Consider the following 20,865-nt stretch of genomic DNA (forward strand, 5'->3'; position numbering starts at 1 on the left):
CGATCAGCGTAAAGTTATTCAGAGTCACCAAGTTGAACGATGTCGGGCGCGAACCCGCCACCGATTGGTTTTGATCTAATAAAAGCACTCCTTCCGTCTCCGGTCGGACCTCTGTTTGCATGTATTAGCTCTAGAATTACCACAGTTATCCAAGTAATTGTGGGTACGATCTAAGGAACCATAACTGATTTAATGAGCCTTTCGCGGTTTCACCTCGAATTCGCGTATACGGATCGCCTTTGTATGCGGACCGGCTCCATATATAGACCGCCTTCGTATATGGATCGCCTTGCTATACGCTTCCATATAGGGATCGCCTCCATATACAGAACGCCTTTATATACGGACCGCCATTATATACGGACCGCCATTATATGCGGACCGTCTCTAAATACAGACCGCCTTGGTATACGGACCGCCTCCATATACGGACCGCCTCCATATACAGACCGCCTCTATATGTAAACCGCTTCTATATGCGGACCGGCTCCATATATAGACCGCCTGTATATATAGACCGCCTCCATTTATAGACCGCCTCCATATACAAATCGCCTCTATATACAGACCGCCCCCATATATAGGTCGTCTCTATATATAGACCGCTTCCATAACCGAAACTAACCAAAATGGATCAAAGTAGAGTATATAGACCGCCTAGATGGTAGACCGCCTCCGTGGTGGTTGGCATCACCAAAGCGATAACCAAAACTAACCAAAATGGACCAAAGTTGAGTATATAGATTGCCTAGACCGTGAACCTCTTCGGCGGCGGTTTGATAGGAACGTCGGAAACCTACCACGCTATGGTGTTTACGAAACCGCACCACTCTACGCGGCCGTTTGCAGTAGGTAGGTTTCGAACCTACGCTGATATGGAGAATCTGATTTCTAGTCAAACGCTTTTACCGACAGACCAAATCTAAATTTGCTTGAAAGTGGTACTATTTCTGGTGATGTGCCATGCGTTGAAATATAAGGCCATTATATTTTTATAAATTTATGTACTCAATCCCCATATCTGAGAAAAATTTCTGGGCTGAGCTGTTAATTAAAAAATATATATTTCAAGCAAAACAATTTCCGTTTGCAGTAGGTAGGTTTCGAATCTACGCTGCCATGGAGAATCTGATTTCTAGTCAGACGCCTTAACCGACAGACCAGGGCTAAATCTGTTTGAAAGAAGAACTATTTCTGGTGATGTGCCATGCGTTGCAAAATAAGTCCATTACATTTTTATAAATTTATGTACTCAATCCCCATATTTGAGAAAAATTTCTAGGCTGAGCTGTTAATTAAAAAATATATATTTCAAGCAAAACAATGGCCGTTTGCAGTAGGTAGGTTTCGAACCTACGCTGCCATAGAGAATCTGATTTCTAGTCAGACGCCTTTACGGACAGACCAGGGCTAAATCTGTTTGAAAGTAGAACTATTTCTGGTGATATGCCATTTGAAATATAGGAGCATTATATGGTTTTAAATGTATGCACTCAATCCCCATAACTGACAAAATTTTCTGGACTGAGCTGCTAATTACAAAAATTATACTTCACGCAAAACAAATGGTTGTTTGCAGTAGGTAGGTTTCATACCTACGCTGCCATGGAGAATCTGATTTCTAGTCAGACGCCTTAACCGACAGACCAAGGCTAAATCTGTTTGAAAGTCGAACTATTTCTGGTGATGTGCCATGCGTTGAAATATAAGTCCATTATATTTTTATAAATTTATGTACTCAATCCCCATATTTGAGAAAAATCTCTGGGCTGAGCTGTTAATTAAAAGACATATATTTCAAGCAAAACAATGGCCGTTTGCAGTAGGTAGGTTTCGAACTTAATCCCCACAATTGACAAAATTTTCTGGACTGAGCTGCTAATTACAAAAATTATATTTCAAACAAAACAATTTCCGTTTGCAGTAAGTAGGTTTCGAACCTACACTGTCATCGAGAATCTGATGTCTAGTCACCCGAATTAACCAATAGACCAAGGCTAAATCTGTTTGAAAGTCGAACTATTTCTGGTGATGTGCCATGCGTTGAAATATAACTCCATTATATTTTTAGAAATTTATGCACTCAATCTTGATATTTGAAAAAATTTCTGGGCTGAGCTGTTAATTAAAAAATATATATTTCAAGCAAAACAATGGCCGTTTGCAGTAGGTAGGTTTCGAACTTAATCCCCATAATTGACAAAATTTTCTGGACTGAGCTGCTAATTACAAAAATTATATTTCAAGCAAAACAATTTCCGTTTGCAGTAGGTAGGTTTCGAACCTACGCTGCCATGGAGAATCTGATTTCTCGTCAGGCGCCTTAATTGACAGACCAGGGCTAAATCTGTTTGAAAGTAGAACTATTTCTTTTGATGTGCCATTTGAAATATTAGGACATTATATTGTTTTAAATGTATGCACTCAATCCCCATAATTGACAAAATTTTCTGGACTGAGCTGCTAATTACAAAAATTATATTTCAAGCAAAACAAATGGTCGTTTGCAGCAGGTAGGTTTCGAACCTACGCTGCCATGGAGAATCTGATTTGTAGTCAGACGCCTTAACCCACAGACCAGGGCTAAATCTGTTTGAAAGTAGAACTATTTCTTTTGATGTGCCATTTGAAATATAAGGACATTATATTGTTTTAAATGTATGCACTCAATCCCCATAATTGACAAAATTTTCTGGACTGAGCTGCTAATTACAAAAATTATATTTCAAGCAAAACAAATGGTCGTTTGCAGTAGGTAGGTTTGGAACCTATGCTGATAGAGAATCTGATTTCTAGTCAGACGCATTTACCGACAGACCAAATCTAAATTTGTTTGAAAGTGGAACTATTTTTGGTGATGAGCCATGCGTTGAAATATAAGGCCATTATATTTTTATAAATTTATGTACTCAATCCCCATATCTGAGAAAAATTTCTGGGCTGAGCTGTTAATTAAAAAATATATATTTCAAGCAAAACAATTTCCGTTTGCAGTAGGTAGGTTTCGAATCTACGCTGCCATGGAGAATCTGATTTCTAGTCAGACGCCTTAAACGACAGACCAAAGCTAAATCTGTTTGAAAGTAGAACTATTTCTGGTGATGTGCCATTTGAAGTATAAGGGCATTATATTATTTTAAATTTATGAACTCAATCCAAATAATTGACAAAATTTTCTGGGATAAGCTGCTATTTACGAAAATTATATTTCAAGCAAAACAATAGTCGTTTGCAGTAGGTAGGTTTCGAACCGATGCTGATAGAGAATCTGATTTCTAGTCAGACGCCTTAGTCGACAGACCAGGGCTAAATCTGTTTGAAAGTCGAACTATTTCTGGTGATGTGCCAGGCGTTGCAATATAAGTCCATTATATTTTTTTAAATTTATGTAGTCAATCCCCATATTTGAGAAAAATTTCTGGGCTGAGCTGTTAATTAAAAAATATATATTTCAAGCAAAACAATGGCGGTTTGCAGTGGGTAGGTTTCGAACCTACGCTGCCATAGAGAATCTGATTTCAAGTCAGACGCCTTAACCGACAGAACAAGGCTAAATCTGTTTGAATGTCGAACTATTTCTGGTGATGTGCCATACGTTGAAATATAAGTAAATTATATTTTTATAAATTTATGTACTCAATCCCTAATTTAAGAAAAATTTCTGTTCTGAGCTGTTAATTAAAAATTATATATTTCAAGCAAAACAATGGCCGTTTGCAGTAGGTGGGTTTCGAAACTACGCTGCCATGGAGAATCTGATTTCTAGTCAGACCCCTTAAGCGACAGACCAAGGCTAAATCTGTTTGAAAGTCGAACTATTTCTGGTGATGTGCCAGGCGTTGCAATATAAGTCCAATATATTTTTTTAAATTTATGTAGTCAATCCCCATATTTGAGAAAAATTTCTGGGCTGAGCTGTTAATTAAAAAATATATATTTCAAGCAAAACAATGGCGGTTTGCAGTGGGTAGGTTTCGAACCTACGCTGCCATAGAGAATCTGATTTCAAGTCAGACGCCTTAACCGACAGAACAAGGCTAAATCTGTTTGAAAGTCGAACTATTTCTGGTGATGTGCCATACGTTGAAATATAAGTAAATTATATTTTTATAAATTTATGTACTCAATCCTTAATTTAAGAAAAATTTCTGTTCTGAGCTGTTAATTAAAAATTATATATTTCAAGCAAAACAATGGCCGTTTGCAGTAGGTGGGTTTCGAACCTACGCTGCCATAGAGAATCTGGTTTCTAGTCAGATGCCTCAACCGACAGACCAGGGCTAAATCTGTTTGAAAGTATAACTATTTCTGATGATGTGCCATTTGAAATATAAGGGCATTATAATTTTTTAAATTTATGAACTCAATCCCTATAATTGACAAAATTTTCTGGGATAAGCTGCTATTTACGAAAATTAAATTTCAAGGAAAACAATGGTCGTTTGCAGTGGCGAACCTATGCTGATAGAGAATCTGATTTCTAGTCAGACGCCTTAACCGACAGACCAAGGCTAAATCTGTTTGAAAGTCGAACTATTTCTGATGATGTGCCATTTGAAATATAAGGGCATTTTATTGTTGTAAATTTATGCACTCAATCCCCATAATTGACCACATTTTTTGGGCAGAGCTGCTAATTACAAAAATTAAATTTCAAGCAAAACAAATTTTCGTTTGCAGTAGGTAGATTTCGAATCTACGCTGCCATGGAGAATCTGATTTCTAGTCAGACGCCTTAACTGACAGACCAGGGCTAAATCTGTTTGAAAGTAGAACTATTTTTGGTGATGTGCCATTTGAAATATAAGGGCATTATATTGTTTTAAATTTATGCACTCAATCCCCATAATTGACAAAATTTTCTGGACTGAACTGCTAATAACAAAAATTATATTTCAAGCAAAACAAATGGTCGTTTGCAGTAGGTAGGTTTCGAACCTATGCTGATATAGAATCTGATTTCTAGTCAGATGCCTTAACCGACCGACCAAAGCTAAATCTGTTTGAAAGTCGAACTATTTCTGGTGATGTGCCATGCGTTGAAATATAAGTCCATTATATTTTTATAAATTTATGTACTCAATCCCCATATTTGAGAAAAATTTCTAGGCTGAGCTGTTAATTAGAAAATATATATTTCAAGCAAAACAATGGCCGTTTGCATTAGGTAGGTTTCGAACCTGCGCTGCCATGGGGAATCTGATTTCTAGACAGACGCTTTAACGGACAGACCAAGGCTAAATCTGTTTGAAAGTAGAACCATTTCTGGTGATGTGCCATGCTTTGAAATATAAGGGCATTATATTGTTATAAATTTATGCACTCAATCCCCATAATTGACAAAATTTTCTTGGCTGAGCTGCTAATTACAAAAATTATATTTCAAGCAAAACAATGGTCGTTTGCAGTAGGTAGGTTTCGAACCTATGCTGATAGAGAATCTGATTTCTAGTCATACGCCTTATCCGACAGACCAAGGCTAAATCTGTTTGACAGTCGAACTATTTCTTTTGATGTGCCATGCGTTGAAATATAAGGCCATTATATTTTTTTAAATTTATGTAATCAATTCCCATATTTGAGAAAAATTTCTGGGCTGAGCTGTTAACTAAAAATTATATATTTCAAGCAAAACAATGGCCGTTAGCAGTACGTAGGATTCGAACCTACGCTGCCATAGAGAATCTGATTTCTAGTCAGACGCCTTAACCGACAGACCAAGGCTAAATCTGTTTGAAAGTCGAACTATTTCTGGTGATGTGCCATGCGTTGAAATATAAGGCCATTATATATTTTTAAATTTATGTAGTCAATCCCCATATTTGAGAAAAATTTCTGGGCTGAGCTGTTAATTAAAAAATATATATTTCAAGCAAAACAATGGCCGTTTGCAGTGGGTAGGTTTCGAACCTACGCTACCATAGAGAATCTGATTTCAAGTCAGACGCCTTAACCGACAGAACAAGGCTAAATCTGTTTGAAAGTCGAACTATTTCTGGTGATGTGCCATGCGTTGAAATATAAGTAAATTATATTTTTATAAATTTATGTACTCAATCCCCATATTTAAGAAAAATTTCTGTTCTGAGCTGTTAATTAAAAATTATATATTTCAAGCAAAACAATGGCCGCTTGCAGTAGGTGGGTTTCGAACCTACGCTGCCATAGAGAATCTGATTTCTAGTCAGACGCCTTAACCGACAGACCAGGGCTAAATCTGTTTGAAAGTAGAACTATTTCTGGTATAAAATTCCATTATATTTTTATAAATTTATGTACTCAATCCCCAGATTTTAGAAAATTTTCTGGGCTGAGCTGTTAATTAAAAAATATATATTTCAAGCAAAACAATTTCCGTTTGCAGTAGGTAGGTTTCGAACATACGCTGCCATAGTGAATCTGATTTCCAGTCAAGCGCCTTAACCGACAGACCAGGGCTAAATCTGTTTTAAAGTAGAACCATTTCTGGTGATGTGCCATGCTTTGAAATATAAGGGCATTATATTGTTATAAATTTATGCACTCAATCCCCATAATTGGTAACTGGAGGATCACAGATAAGCCTCTATTTACGTTTCGGTTAATTTTATACCTATTAAATACAAATTTCAATTTAAATATCAATATAAATTAAAGAGCTCAGTTAGGGTAAAGATAAAGTACCCAATTATAGATACATTTGTTTGTAAGAGCTATTTGTAAACGATCGATCGTAACCAAGCTTCCTGTGCTTAGTGTGTACTTGAGCCAATATATGGAGATTTTAACTGACGTGCCGGTTTATTTATTAAATATTTATTTGGTTTTTGGTTATTTGGGTTCGAACTTTTTTAACTTTGTGAGTTTGTTGGGTGGCTGGTGAGCAAGTCACTATCACTAACTTATAGTATAGGTTGGGGTTTTGTCCTGGCTGGCGCCCCGGTTTCCAACCTTTGATTTATTTACTTTCTTTTTTTATACCCCGCGCATATTTTGAGAAACTGAGCTGCTTGGGCCCTATACTTACTGCTTCCAATCGGTAGGGACCTCAGAGCTAAATTAAATGTTTATGTTTACTTAAATGTCCTTACAAATAATCTGGCCGAACATTTGGAGAATATTCCGCTTGGAGATGTTGTTTTAGTATGATGGAGCAAGGTGTAAGAAACTGAGAATATGAAAATTTTCCCTATCCAATTGATAGGTCGAGGTGACGAAATAAATTGGCAGGTCGGGCGCCTAAGTTTAACTAACTAGATTATTATGTGATATTTTATTTGATAAAAACTAAATTACTGATTACAATCAGGGCCGGCAAATATTTTTTAGACCTACTCAGATAAATATCAAAATAAAAAAGCCAATTGGAATTATTTGAAATTTTCGTGACTGCTATAGAGCTTATAACGGGGGTCCCTCGGGATAGTATTCTCGGCCTCAGTTTTGATATCGTGAGTTGTCGTCTATATAGTAAACATCATTTATACGCTGACGATGTCCAGAATTCCAACTCCTCTCACTTTAATACTGTTAATAATCTATTAAATTCTGAATTACAAATTCTCAAAACTTGTGACCAGCATCTTCTGCAAATCAGTCCAAGTCTATTACCATGTTATTTTCTAATGTTGTTGGTCCAAATGACCCAACCGAACGTTTAAAACTGTAAGTTAACAACAGTACTTTATTCGAAAAGTTTTGTAAAAAAATAGCTATTACCATTGATGGAAATCTCTAAACAAAGCATTTTCAATGTTGAAACTATTATACTCTCATCGTCATTCGGTGTCTCATAAGTCTGGTTTACGTGAAACTTTGATTTTATCACATTTTACTGCTGACCCAATTTATGGCCAATATTTGAATTTTATTGATTTTCTTTGGTTTGGCTTTCCATGGTTAAGCGGCGTGCTTATATTATACAATTAAATCGCAATGTCCACCATATCTTTTTTAAATACTAAAATTTTAACATTTAAATTTGAAATCGAAATCCAATATAAGAAAAGTGCAAAAAATATAAATGTCGATGCCTTATCACGAATTGAAATTTATTCCAATGAATCTGAAGGACTTCCCACCTTCCGAATCAGGCGAGAATTCAATGAAAACCATCAGTTAGACACAGAACCCGTCGCCTATACAAGTCGACGATCAATCATAGCAGAAGTAGACCCAAAATAAAATGACGACATTATACACATCGGTTTTGTTCCTTAAAATCATTTTAAAAATCAAATTGTCGCCCACCTTTTGGGAAATCAACTAGAAAAGACAGGAAACAAACTTTTGTTATCCAATATAAGAAAACGTTAAACTTAAGAGAATCATATTGAAGGTCCAAATGCATAATAATAATAATAATAATAATAATAATAATAATAATAATAATAATAATTATTATTATTATTATTATTATTATTATTATTATTATTATTATTATTGTTATTATTATTATAGTCTTAATTGAGATTTGAGATACATGATATTCATAATACACAGTATACAATACTAAAATCTGTGAATAATTAAAAGACGAAAAAACCAATAGTTTTAAAGATGACAAGGCAAAGAAGTTTCTATGCCGATTAAAAGTTTTGTGCCGGGGTAAAGCCCCGCTCGCAAAGAGCACATCTGTGTTGAGGCACAGTTAGCGTATTCTCCCTAATATTTACATTATGAGTTTTACAGCTAAAAATTAGCATATCTGTTAAATAGGCAGGGTTGCAAGACTTTAAGATTTTATATATCAACATAGAAAATATGTAATTTTTCAAAGAAAATTCCACAAGCTACAACAGTTGTTTTGTATTTTTTGAAGGATCAAGGAGTGTTAGACACGATTAAAAAACCATACGAGACAATATGACAATGCAGACATAATATATGACTTCACAGAGTTTACTTATTGGCACATAGACTCTTAAGTAAGTAAGTTCTTTGAAATGTGTTCACTAAATCTTAATGATACGTTCATCGTTACTGCTAAATTTTTGGCCTTGGTAGCAAACGATCTTTTGTATCTTTGTATCTTTTCGGGAAGAGCATTGCAGAGTCGCGGGCAAAGAGTGGTACCTGAGTTTTAGCCGCCTTTACCCTTAAAGCATGCTTCTCACATATGTAAAAACATGCTGCAGATCGAAATTAATATCTGCTTCGACCTCACTCTGCTTTGTGGGATACAGGTTAAGTATCTAGCACCCTAAGAGCCTGTATTTCTACTGATAAAACTCACAATTTGTTAGGACATTTTATTAATATCGTCTTGAGTTTGTCTTAAAACAGCTTCTAAACTATTTAAACAAGTTTCCGAAAAAATATCTTTAGAGTCAATTAACTAAAGGCGAATTTACAAAATGTTTACAATTTTATTTGTTTAACTTACATTACTACCAGAACAATGTTGCTATTTCTTTCTATAAGGTCTTACTTCTCGGATAGCGATTTTGTCTTTTCCAAAGCAGCTAGTCCTCACGAATTTCGCCCGATATAGTGACAATTCCCCAAATCACCACAGAGATTCGGAATAAACATTCACGGATACTCAGTTTTTGAAATGCCAGCACGAGAAACGATCAACGATCGATCGACTATTTTGATTATCCTACCGACTGCTCCAGTAAACTTATTCGATACGCCAACGATTAAAAAAAAAAAATTATTAAATAATGAACATTGTTTATCTGGACTAAAAAAATCATTAAATTGTTTCACGGTCTATTAAAATTCGAAAACTCATTTTGTCATTAAACTAATCTGACTGATCCTGATTTATAGATCTAAAATCAATCAATTGTAGGACTCCACTGAAATTGAAAATATTATGTCAATTGCATAAAATAAAGACCCTTCCGATGCCAAATGAGCTTGCCAAATTTTGTCGAAATTAGAGAAGAGGTTTTTGTGCAATTAATTAGAACCCCACTCTTTTCTATTAACTTTGAAACACATAGGTGAAACTAACCAAAAAAAGCTCATCCAATATTACAGATTCAAATATTTTAAGAAAATAATTTAAAATTGATATTGGACGATAATTTGTTACTTCATTTTTTCAGGCCAGATTTCAAAATCGGTATAATTTTTGAAGTTGTTGAAGACAATTCGTAAAAATGATGAAAAACAGTTTTGTCAAACTTGGACAAGACTTTGTAAACAGAAAAGGGACTCTATTCGATCCTGGATCCTTTTTCGTATCAAGTGATTTAACTTTCTTTTCAATTACTTCCATGAATTTTCTCTATTTGAAAATATTGTTGCGGTTTTGAACTAATAACTCTGGTACTTGTGCTGGCTTTTTCAAAGACACTTTCAAGATAGCTAATAAACACGCCACAGATTTTTTTTAAATGACGCTGCGACCAAAATGAGAAAAGTTTTAGTACAAACATCTTTTCAACTCTTCTGTCACCATACTTTATTTTCTGTTATCATCGCGTGGAACATGTCGCATAAACTATTTGTAGTTTTTTGCAACTTGCAATTTAAGTTTTGGCTTTGGCTGTTCATCGCATCAAAAAAACTACAAATATGTGGGTTAAGGTCAGCGTCATTGTAAGTTAGGCCGCTATAAGAAGACAAAACATTTTTAGAAGAAGTAATAAAAACTAATCAATTTTTTATCACGACTGAGGGAATACAGGAAGAGAACATAATAATAATGATAAAATAATAATCACGAAATGTGGGTTAAAATCAGCATCATTATGAGCTGACTGCTATAAGACAAAACATTATTAGAAAAACTAACCAAAACTAATCAACTTTTGTATCACGACTGAGGCAATACAGGTACAGAACAGAAAAATAATAAATGGAATTGGAAGTAGTAATCATGGGTCAACAACATATTTGGCCACAAAGACCCAGAAAATCAAAAGTGAAGTCACCAGTTCCATCAAAATCACTATCCGCAAGCTTCGTCAATATAGACAAAGACGAACCCACTAGCAAGAGAATATGTGCCAGAAATGCCTGTATTGGCATGTGCCTAGATTGTCGGGCGTATACAAAGCTTGTTTGAACTGCAATCATCAGTTCCGTTTGAGAAAGTTAAATTAAAAAACTCAAAAATATTGGTTTAAGTACTTTGTCACCAATTAATGGTGATAGTAAGACCATTTATTCTGATGATTAAGCATACGACTTAAGCTTTACTCTAATCTATTGTATTCCAAATAACTAAAAAAATAATTTTTAGACTACTTGAACGTTGAACTGATTCAAGAATTAATTTAAGAAGTGGGTCTATAAACAAATTTGATAAGTATAATGCACAATTACGATACGAAATATTAGTAAACAAATTCATCAAGTGCTTCACAAATTTATTGCCGAAATTGAACTAGAAATAAAAAATATTCATTAACGCATTTCGAAACTTAACAAACAAATATTAACAAAAGTGTGATTAGACATTCTCAAAAACTGTTTAAACTTTCCAGAGTCCTTTTTAAACTCTTTCTTGACAAATTTTAACACCGCTTTTGTAATCCTTTTATAGTTATTATTTTTCTGTAGAACATACTGTGGCATAAATATTTCAACTAAATATGAAATATTTTAAATCAACAAAATATAGTTAAGAAACAAGATCCAATATAACAGCTAAAATGTATGAGTTGGTTGAACTATTAAATAACACTTTGAAGCGTCAAATCAAGCGATTATGTTTTGTCGACCAACGGAGCTTACCGAGTTAAGCCAAAAAGAATAATTCAGAATGCTCTCTGACGAGAAAAAACCATTTTAGTTTTCGTTTGTTTTAAAGCTGGACAGGAACTCGTGACAATTCTTGCATTTTAAACCTTTATATTGATAATTTTCTGACCAGACACCACGTGTATAATAGTCCATAGCGAGGACGTTGATTATAAAATGTACCTTTCAATGTCGTTAATAGGTGTTCTTCTTGCATCGAACCCAAAGTCATGAGTATATTAAATTTCACAGTATCTTGGGAACTCTACCAGAACATTTTCTTCTACTCGTGGCCTATTGACCATTAAAATCAAAAAAATTTATATATATATATATATATATAAATATATATTGATTCTACGGTGACACAAATATGTTTAACCGAATATTATTATTATATATAAAATAATAATGTTGCACACTTCTGTAAAGGCGTCCCTAGCGGGTACAAAAATTTACACCTGAAAAAGAAAGAAGACGCAGTATAACAATAAAATAACTATGAAAATAAATAAAACTTCTTAATGGCAGTTGATTTGCACTGAAAATACTATTCCTTTGGATTTTCAGCTAGTGGCGCTAAAAGCAACACGTTATTTTTCTATGCGTCAATGTTGTTGGATTTTTTATCGCTATACCCCTCTCTAGTTAAATGGGTGTGAATGTCAGGGAAAAAGTTCCATTTCATAACAACGAATTTGATGTGATGGAAGACTACATGTCATTATCTCGGGACGTCTTTGTTACCTCTTTAATATATTGCGTTGCTGTAGAAATATGACGATTTTATGAAAATCGGTATTTAAATGTATCAAAAAAATTGCAAAGATCTCTTGAGACGTGGACCTAGTGATTTTCCCAACATCAATCACTTTACAGGTCTTCCCATCTTGTCTAATTTTTTTTCCAAAAAATATAAACATTTCGCAGTGCCACATTCACAAATGAAATTACTACAAAGGAATGTCGAAGTTATTGTCAGTTGCCACTGAATTTATTTAAATTATTATAACTCTTTTCATGTTTGGTGCATCAATGTAAAGAAAACCAATTCGAAAACTTTTTTAAGTAAAAAGGTGTAATTTGTTCAAGTTCTTCGAGAAAAGCTGCATCGTGAAATATAAAGAAAATATTTACTTGTAGATGCACATCTACTGTCTTGTATCGTGTTGACTCTGCCTTGGAAAAAGTCTTAGCTTTGTACCTCATTTTTATCATTCTATTCAACAACTAAAAAGTATTAAGTTAAATGAAGACGACATTATAGTTAGTTTCCAAGTTAAATCTCTCCCGAAAACCTCCCTGCAGAATTTCTCATATTAATAAAAAAAATAGATTTGGGATGTAACAAACAAATTTACGAACAAATATTAGGAACATCGGATCCGCGATTTCCCATGCATCACAAATATTTTGTGTTACATTTTGAAAAACTAGGCACTGATAAGTTACACATAAAAATAAAATGTGGACGAACTATCTAACCTCCATACATACAAACATCAATTTCAAAATCGAATTCGAAAATAACAACACCCTTCACTTTATAGACGTTTTTATTAATCGAAAACCAGCTTTAACCTTGGGCCATTTCGTCTATAGAAAACCGACTCATACGGATCGATACGTAAAAAACGTAAAAATCATCCATGTTCAATTCAGTTCTTCTCACCAACAATTTCCATTATCAAGATATCAGACGGCCTATTAAAAAATACACTTCAACAAAACCACTTACAGAATGCAACTCCCGTTTGCCATTGAAATATTTTAAAAATGTCAGCGATTTCTTGTCCTATAATCTCCCGATCTCTGCGATCGGTTAAAGGTAAAATTTTGCATGAGACAGCATACCGTGAAACTGCGGCAAAGACTTAATCGAAGAAACAGATCTAAAAATATCAAGCAGACTAAAAAATTCCAGAGATCACTCAGAATTCGAGAAATAATTACATCAGCGGTTTCTGAACATCGTCACGAAACAGGAAGCCTCGTTTTATGCGACAATACCAAATACTTGCCTCTAACCCTCTCTTTTATTCAAGAAAAAATTGTGAATTTATCGCAATAATCAAACAGCCCAATAATATAAAATAAAAATATAAATATTTAAGGTGCGTGCAGAACAATCATCAAATCAGTTTCAGAGAATGCTCTAAAGAAGCCACGAGCATCCTGCGGAAGTTTCTTTGAAAAATAATTATTAGCACGAATAAACATCACAAACAAAACAAAATTTTCAAAATAAAGTTTAAAAGTAACTTGCAAATGTACATAAAAATTACAAATTGGCTTGTCCTAGAAATTTTTACAATTTATTCAGGTGCATTGGACAATGAAGGTTTTCTTAATATTCAGACACAAATATATTAATTACATTAATTAATTAACACTTCTCGCAGCTTAAGGTTTTATTATAAATTTATAAGAAACCTTAACTTTTATAATATTTTTTTTTTTACTTTTGTAAGAGGTCTAATAACTAACCAAAATGGTTTTATAATATTATAAAGGTTTCCATTTTAATAATAATGTCAGACTTTAGCTAAGCCTCAATTTTACGAATGAATTAAGTAAGGTTTCCGTATCATACACATCAGCAATTTACATACCAGTTCTGGCAACGATCCAATCCAAATACGAAGTAACCCTGGGGTTAATTGAGGGACTGTCGATATTGCAGTCGAGCCCGTGGGATATGATCCCGATAAGATGCAACCTTTGAGTGCTCGGATCCATCTACAGCAACGGGCCTCCAGAATCACCAGCGCACTCGCGATGTCTCAGAGTAAATGTACATATATGATTGTTGTTGATATTCTCAGTCTGGTCCCGGGCGCACTGCTGGTTTGAAATTACAATGAGACTTGTCTTCCTTAGCACGTCCGATTGGCTATCGGAAACGTTCAGGCTACCCCATCCTAATACAGTAACAAACGTAAAACGAGATACAAAGTTACTTATTCATAGAGGTACTACAAAATATCCGTATATAACGTGAGCAAAGAAAAACTGAAAATAGAAAACAAAGAAAATAAAACTAAATTCTATGGGATTATTAACCTCAACCGCCTCTTAATATCCCCAAAAACGTTGGTCGAACATGTCAAGTTCTACGTGAAAAGTGACCATACCAATATTAGATTTTTCACGTATTCTGGTTATCAATCCATTTATAAAATATTTTAAATTGATCATGTTCATCTAGGCATTGTTTACTATGCAAGTTATAGTCCATATCTTCTATTTGGCAATTCAAAAATATGTATTTTAAGAAGAAATGATACTAAAATATGTTTCGGAAAATGACTTGGAGAGAAACAACATTTTTAATAATTCCAAAAACAATACTGTTAAAGTCACTTTCAAATTTTTTAGATCTAAACTACAGCGTTTTTGATTGTAGAAACTTACCCAATGCCGTAACAAGTTGACCAACGAAATCGGAGGTTTTGTACCGAAATGGTAAGCATATGGGACCGATATATAAACTAAACACTATTTGGTTTTGAGTTTTAATGATCGCGATGTCATCTATCACCGTATTAATTAGACTGAAGTTGGTGAAGATTTCGTAGGTGTTAACATTATAAATCTTCGAATAAGGGGTGGTTCCTAAAAGGCAAATTATTCTTATAAATATAGGTCGGTCGTTCAATATCCTAATTTTATCTCGCACTTTTTAATATTTGTTTCGCATAATAATAAAAATAAAGGCAACAACAGAAACAATAAGATAATTCAAGATTTAAATATACAGATTAAACATAAATACGGTCGCAAGATATTTGAGAAGGAAAGAAAAGGTTTAATAACAACTTAATGCTGCAATTTAAGCCGCTCCTAACTACGTTGTCATTCAATTTAAAATCATAAAATCAGTACAGATTCGGATTCTGTGCCATAAAAATATCAGGTTTTGCCCGAAATTTGATTCTGAATTCTCGGTAGCTCGTGCTGTAACCTCCAGGCCATTTATCTATCATGTTTGTCAAGAAATTCTCTAAAATCCCAATTATGCATTCATCATTCGTTACCAAAGTGTCACTTTAAAATGTCAGCTTCATTAAACACTGTCGCGGGTCAATTCGAGCGTTTGCATTTCTCTAGATCGCGAACGATCAAATTGTTTTCGGTAGATTTAAAAACTGTTTAAATTTACAATGGTTATAATTGCCGGTGTTCGTAACAATAAGACAAAAAGTAGGTTACTAAATTATTACAATAGGCACATATATCTTTTCTCAAGACATGCAGAACGACAGGTACTACAATTCTTACACAAAATGTTAATATATCAAAAATGGTATATACCCCCTTTGACATTTCATTTAATTTATAAATGAGTAAGTGCATAATTAGACATTTTGGATTAGGGAGTGGAAAAACATGTTGAAGCTAACAATAAAGTCGGATTTTTGACAAATACGATAAATCGTCTTTTTTGCTAAAACAGTGCCATTAACCGAGAAACAAAAGAAAAATGAGATGTCAAAGTTGCTCTCCCTCTACCACCGTGTTCATGGAATGAGGGTCTTGTTAGGTGTTATGAAACAGTTTTATAATTCTTCAGGTATTCCACCGTTTTCATACTTTTTGGGCACTTGGTATAGCTTTAAATAAACGAGGCCATTAATAGTTCTTAAGAAATTGAGCTTTTCATATTTTAAATACAATAAATACACGAGGAAAACACAATTTGGAAAAATTGAATTTGTGGTTTTATTTTTTTTAATAAAAAAATTCGGTGGTGTCCATTTGAGAGTCATAGCTCCGTAGGTTGCGCCTATAGAAAAAAAAATTTTTCGTGCCTTATCTAAATCTCAGAGACTTTCCCGCACACCCGGTATAATTTGGATTCGGGAGTAGAAAGAGTAGAAAGAGAAAAGTAGAATTCGGGAGTAGAGGAGAGGGAGTAGCAACGACGTTTACTTAATGTTTGTTGAATGAAACCCACTAAGCGGATATCGAAATATCGATCCCTATAGACAAATCGATACTTTGTATTTTGATCGCAATACGCGCGAGATTTTACGTGAAACTGACGATATTGCATTACCTGAAGTGATGTTGTGCCCGCCCACTAAAACCGAAAACGTGCTGCGATCTCTATTGTAGACACAATGACCGGCGGTCAACACGAAAAATTCAGAGATTATGCTAGCCCCGCAAATTATGATGAAAGGGTTCAGATTTACCAGCCATGCCATCGAAGGGTACTCGTTGACGCCCGTTTCTTGTCCTCCAAGGATTGTAGCCTAAAAAACGTACGTTTTGCCATGTGAAATTCGAAATTTCATCGGCATGGCCTACAATAAATTCAATGAAATATAAAACGTTTCTAGAACGGCGGGAAGAAGTGCAATTTAATTTTGCTGCTGGAAAAGCTATTCGGAAGAATGTGAACCAATCAGTAATGGCATTTAAATTTAAACAGCTATATTTCAATCCAAAGAAGATTGTTGCGTAAAAATTGAACAGGTGTTTGGCAGGGTAATTCATTTTATTATTCAAAATAAAACAATCAACCTTAATTACTTTTTCAAAAATAGAAGTGTTTTCTAAAGTTGCAGCTATATATACGTTCTTTTCCTACTTTAGTTTGCAAAATAGAAAGTGCGTTACATAAGTCTTTAATTTTATTTATAATAGGGTCAATAATTTTTAATTTTGAGAAACTCGAATTTTCGAAATCTTGTAAAATTATAAGAACTTCATATTTGTTAATGACCTATACCAATACATCTTTATTAAACATTGAAATCTCTCTATAAGCTGATTTTTAAACATTTAGACCTATATGATTAATTTCCTATTCTAGTTATTTGTCATTTTGACACACTTGTTGGAAGGTTTGGTTAAATTTCTCAAGAAAGATAAGAGCTAAAGATTTAAGGAAGCGGCGTAAACATCTAATCGTTTTGCTGTCAGCTAGAAACAAATAATAGACCGGTATATACGGGTTACAAATAAAATTTATTGATTTATTGATTATATATTTACGTCTCAGTATAAATTCATAGAGTCAAAAAGACGATGCCTGATTGACATAATTTTTTCAATACCTTCTCTTTTGTTCAGGAAATTTAGAAAATCCGAAAATTCTTCTACTTGAAAATCCATGTATTTGTCCCTGCCGGTGAAACGAGCACCAATGTTGTAAATTTCAAACAGCATGTTTTCCTTGATCCTAATAACGCCAGTCCTTTTTTTTGCTGAGTTGAGTACACTTTTTGAGTCACGGTTGATTTAGGAGTTTTGGACTATACGCCAAAAATTTATACAGATCGATCCCTTCTTGCGAAGGTGTACCCGTCACTAGACACAGTAGAATTAATACTTTTTGGAATTATCGCTGCGGTAGCTGCTACTATTGAAAGCAATCTTTGCCATTCGCCGAGATAATGGGATACAGCCAACTCCATTCTTCCGACCAAACGTCATTTTTAAAACAAACGTACGCTGTTAATAAAACATTTTGAGCACTTAACTGAGATGATTTAATTTAATGTTCTTATTTTTATAACACTAAATCAAAGCGGACATTTATTTTGTGGAGGCAGGTTTAAATTGTTTTCCTGCTTATTAAATAACCTATGCCACATAACCAGCGAGTCGTATGATATCACGCCCGAAGTTCATCAACGTTGCTTATTTGCATGCTTTGCGTTAGTCTGTTTTACATATGCCGGTCGACATAAAATTGCAAATTTTGAAAGCATACCTTTTTATTGTTTTTTCATATAGGCACACAGGTGTAATCCACCGTTCATATGGAAGGTGCACACATATTAACAATCAAAGGTCGGGATACCTGTAGTTCGATCTTCGAAGTCAAAAATCTGTTTTTGCTTGCCCTTTTAGGTGCGCAGTGTGAACCAACCGCGTAATCAATTCGTCGATAAGGTTCATAATCTATCAGGTATTTTAATCCGTGGTGAAAACGCTTGAGCCAAGGTACGCAATATAAGCTTCGCTCTCTGCGGCTTGTAAGTAAGTAAGTAGATTTCCGTCATAAATTGCAATCTCTTTAGCGACGAAACCTACAGCGTCCTTTAGATTAAAACCTTGAATATCTAACGCCACTATCCGCGTGATGACAACCGCCAAAAATGTACTGTTTCGCCGAATATTTTGTGGCAAATTTTTTGAACATATAATTTGAGAATCTTTTTAAAAACCGTTGAATTTGTTTTACTATTTCAGTTAGCGCATTCTAACTAAATACTTCGTCATGTAAAATGAGACAGTAAACCGATGTATCCTTTTGGATATTAGCGCTAGTTTCAAATTCAATTCGCATTACTACAAAACCATTTTGATGAGAACCATCGATGTGTGTAATGGGACATTTTTCTTTGCTACGTGTGAAAATTGCCTCGTTCGATGTTCCGTAATAAGAGTGCCAAAAATTAGCAACCATATCAACTAGAGTCGAATACTTGTTTTTTCTTTTAAAATGGTTCCGAATTTACAAATACTTTTATATTAGTTAAATTAGTCATCAAATTTTTTTCTACTTTTCTACTTGACCTTTCCTATTATCGTGGATAATGATTTGCGTCTGTAGTTTATTTTTTGTTTCTACGGACCACGTACGAGTTGTGGTTTCAATAATTTCCCAAGATCCATTGTTATCTCTTTATTATACTCCATGATTTTCGTTAGAGCAAGTTCTTCGGCATTATTTGTCATAAATTTTGGAATTTTCCACAGCGTCTAAATCGTTGCTGGTTCGTATTAAAGCCGGGTAGTGGATATTATGAATATATCACTGATAAATGCCCGCATTTGTAAGAACTGGACTTTTGTTTGGTTGAATAATTGTAATATATGAAGAAAGCCTTAGTTTTGTATTTTATATAGCTCACCCAATCAATTCCCCGTTCAGTTAAAAAAAATTCCGCATTCTTTAATTTGATTTTTTTGCTGCAGATTATCACGCATAAAAACGCCTCTGAAATGCTGAATTTTCTCCAAACGAAGAGTGCTTTTGCTTTATTCCTTTGCCAAGTCTTATCCTTTAAGATCTTGTGTGGTTCGTGTCTCCTCGTTAAATCGTTAGACTGAGAATATGCTATATCGTGCTCTTTACAAGCAGCTTCTATGGTATTTATACCAGAATCACCTTTATTTATTCTTTTTTGTAAATGGGTACCCAATTCGCTGAATAGGCGACCACTATTACTATGCAGCTCGATAGTAAGTTTGTTTATAAGTTTATTTACCAATCCTGAACCTTTCGACCCGTTTCGATGTACAATAATCAGAGTGTTAGGAAATAGTGTTTCTAAATATTTAGGTATTATGCTATAAATACTTTTGCAGGTTCCTGTTACTGTCTCAGTCGAAATGTGAGTAAAAAAGCAAGCCTTTTCTTTGCCCGTAAAAACCGACGATGCAAAGAGTTCGAGCTGCGAATTTTAAAAGTCGAACATCCTGGAATGCAAATAGATTTGAAAACATTGACTTATATTCCAAATCCCCGTAACAGCCAAAATACGTGTATTTGAGAGAACTGCTAAAGCCTTTACAAGAGATAGCATCATCATATAGCATCGACTAAAGTCATGGCTAACCGATGAGAAAAATCGAGAAGTTCTTTTAGAGATTTTTTCAAATTGAAAATGACTACAGATTCGTATTCAGAACTACCTAGAAGTAACTAGACCAATGACCAAAGGTTTTAATGTTTTAAAAAAATAGGTAAACCTTGTAAATAACAAATAAAAATTTTAATTACACAAAGTCCAAAAATATTGTTAAAAAAGACTTTTCAAGAGACATTCATTTTAAAGTATCATCTGAAAACAACAAAGTTAATAAATCTTAGTATTCGAAAGGTATAATGTAATCAAAATTAAAATATAAATTAGCGAATGAACTTGACAGTCGAATGTTCGCTTCTCCATGGCAAACTTTTACAAAGGAAACAGTATGCCGACGTCAATAAATTTTGATATTTCAATATTTCAAACACCCTGTAATGAAACATTGTTAAAATTGGTATAGTTGGAGTATTACTGAATAAGAATTCCTTGCCATAGAGAGTACTTCCTCAGATATTCGAGAGAGATGGAGAAAAGGAGAGAAATCACGGAACTTCGTGCATAAAGTCATACGCCCAATGATATTAGCGGTATGAATTTGTTTTGCGAACGAATTATTGATTTAAAGAAAATATGC

At 34.1% G+C, this 20,865-nt stretch overlaps 1 pseudogene; it reads right to left on the reverse strand.

Moving 5' to 3' along the window:
- Positions 1–14,283: 14,283 nt before the first annotated feature.
- LOC132697667 (venom serine protease-like) lies at positions 14,284–16,937 on the reverse strand (annotated as a pseudogene).
- Between the last annotated feature and the right edge of the window lie 3,928 nt (positions 16,938–20,865).

This window comes from Cylas formicarius, unplaced genomic scaffold (assembly GCF_029955315.1).
Source record: "Cylas formicarius isolate icCylForm1 unplaced genomic scaffold, icCylForm1.1 PGA_scaffold_28__1_contigs__length_765056, whole genome shotgun sequence".
Lineage (NCBI taxonomy): Eukaryota > Metazoa > Arthropoda > Insecta > Coleoptera > Brentidae > Cylas > Cylas formicarius.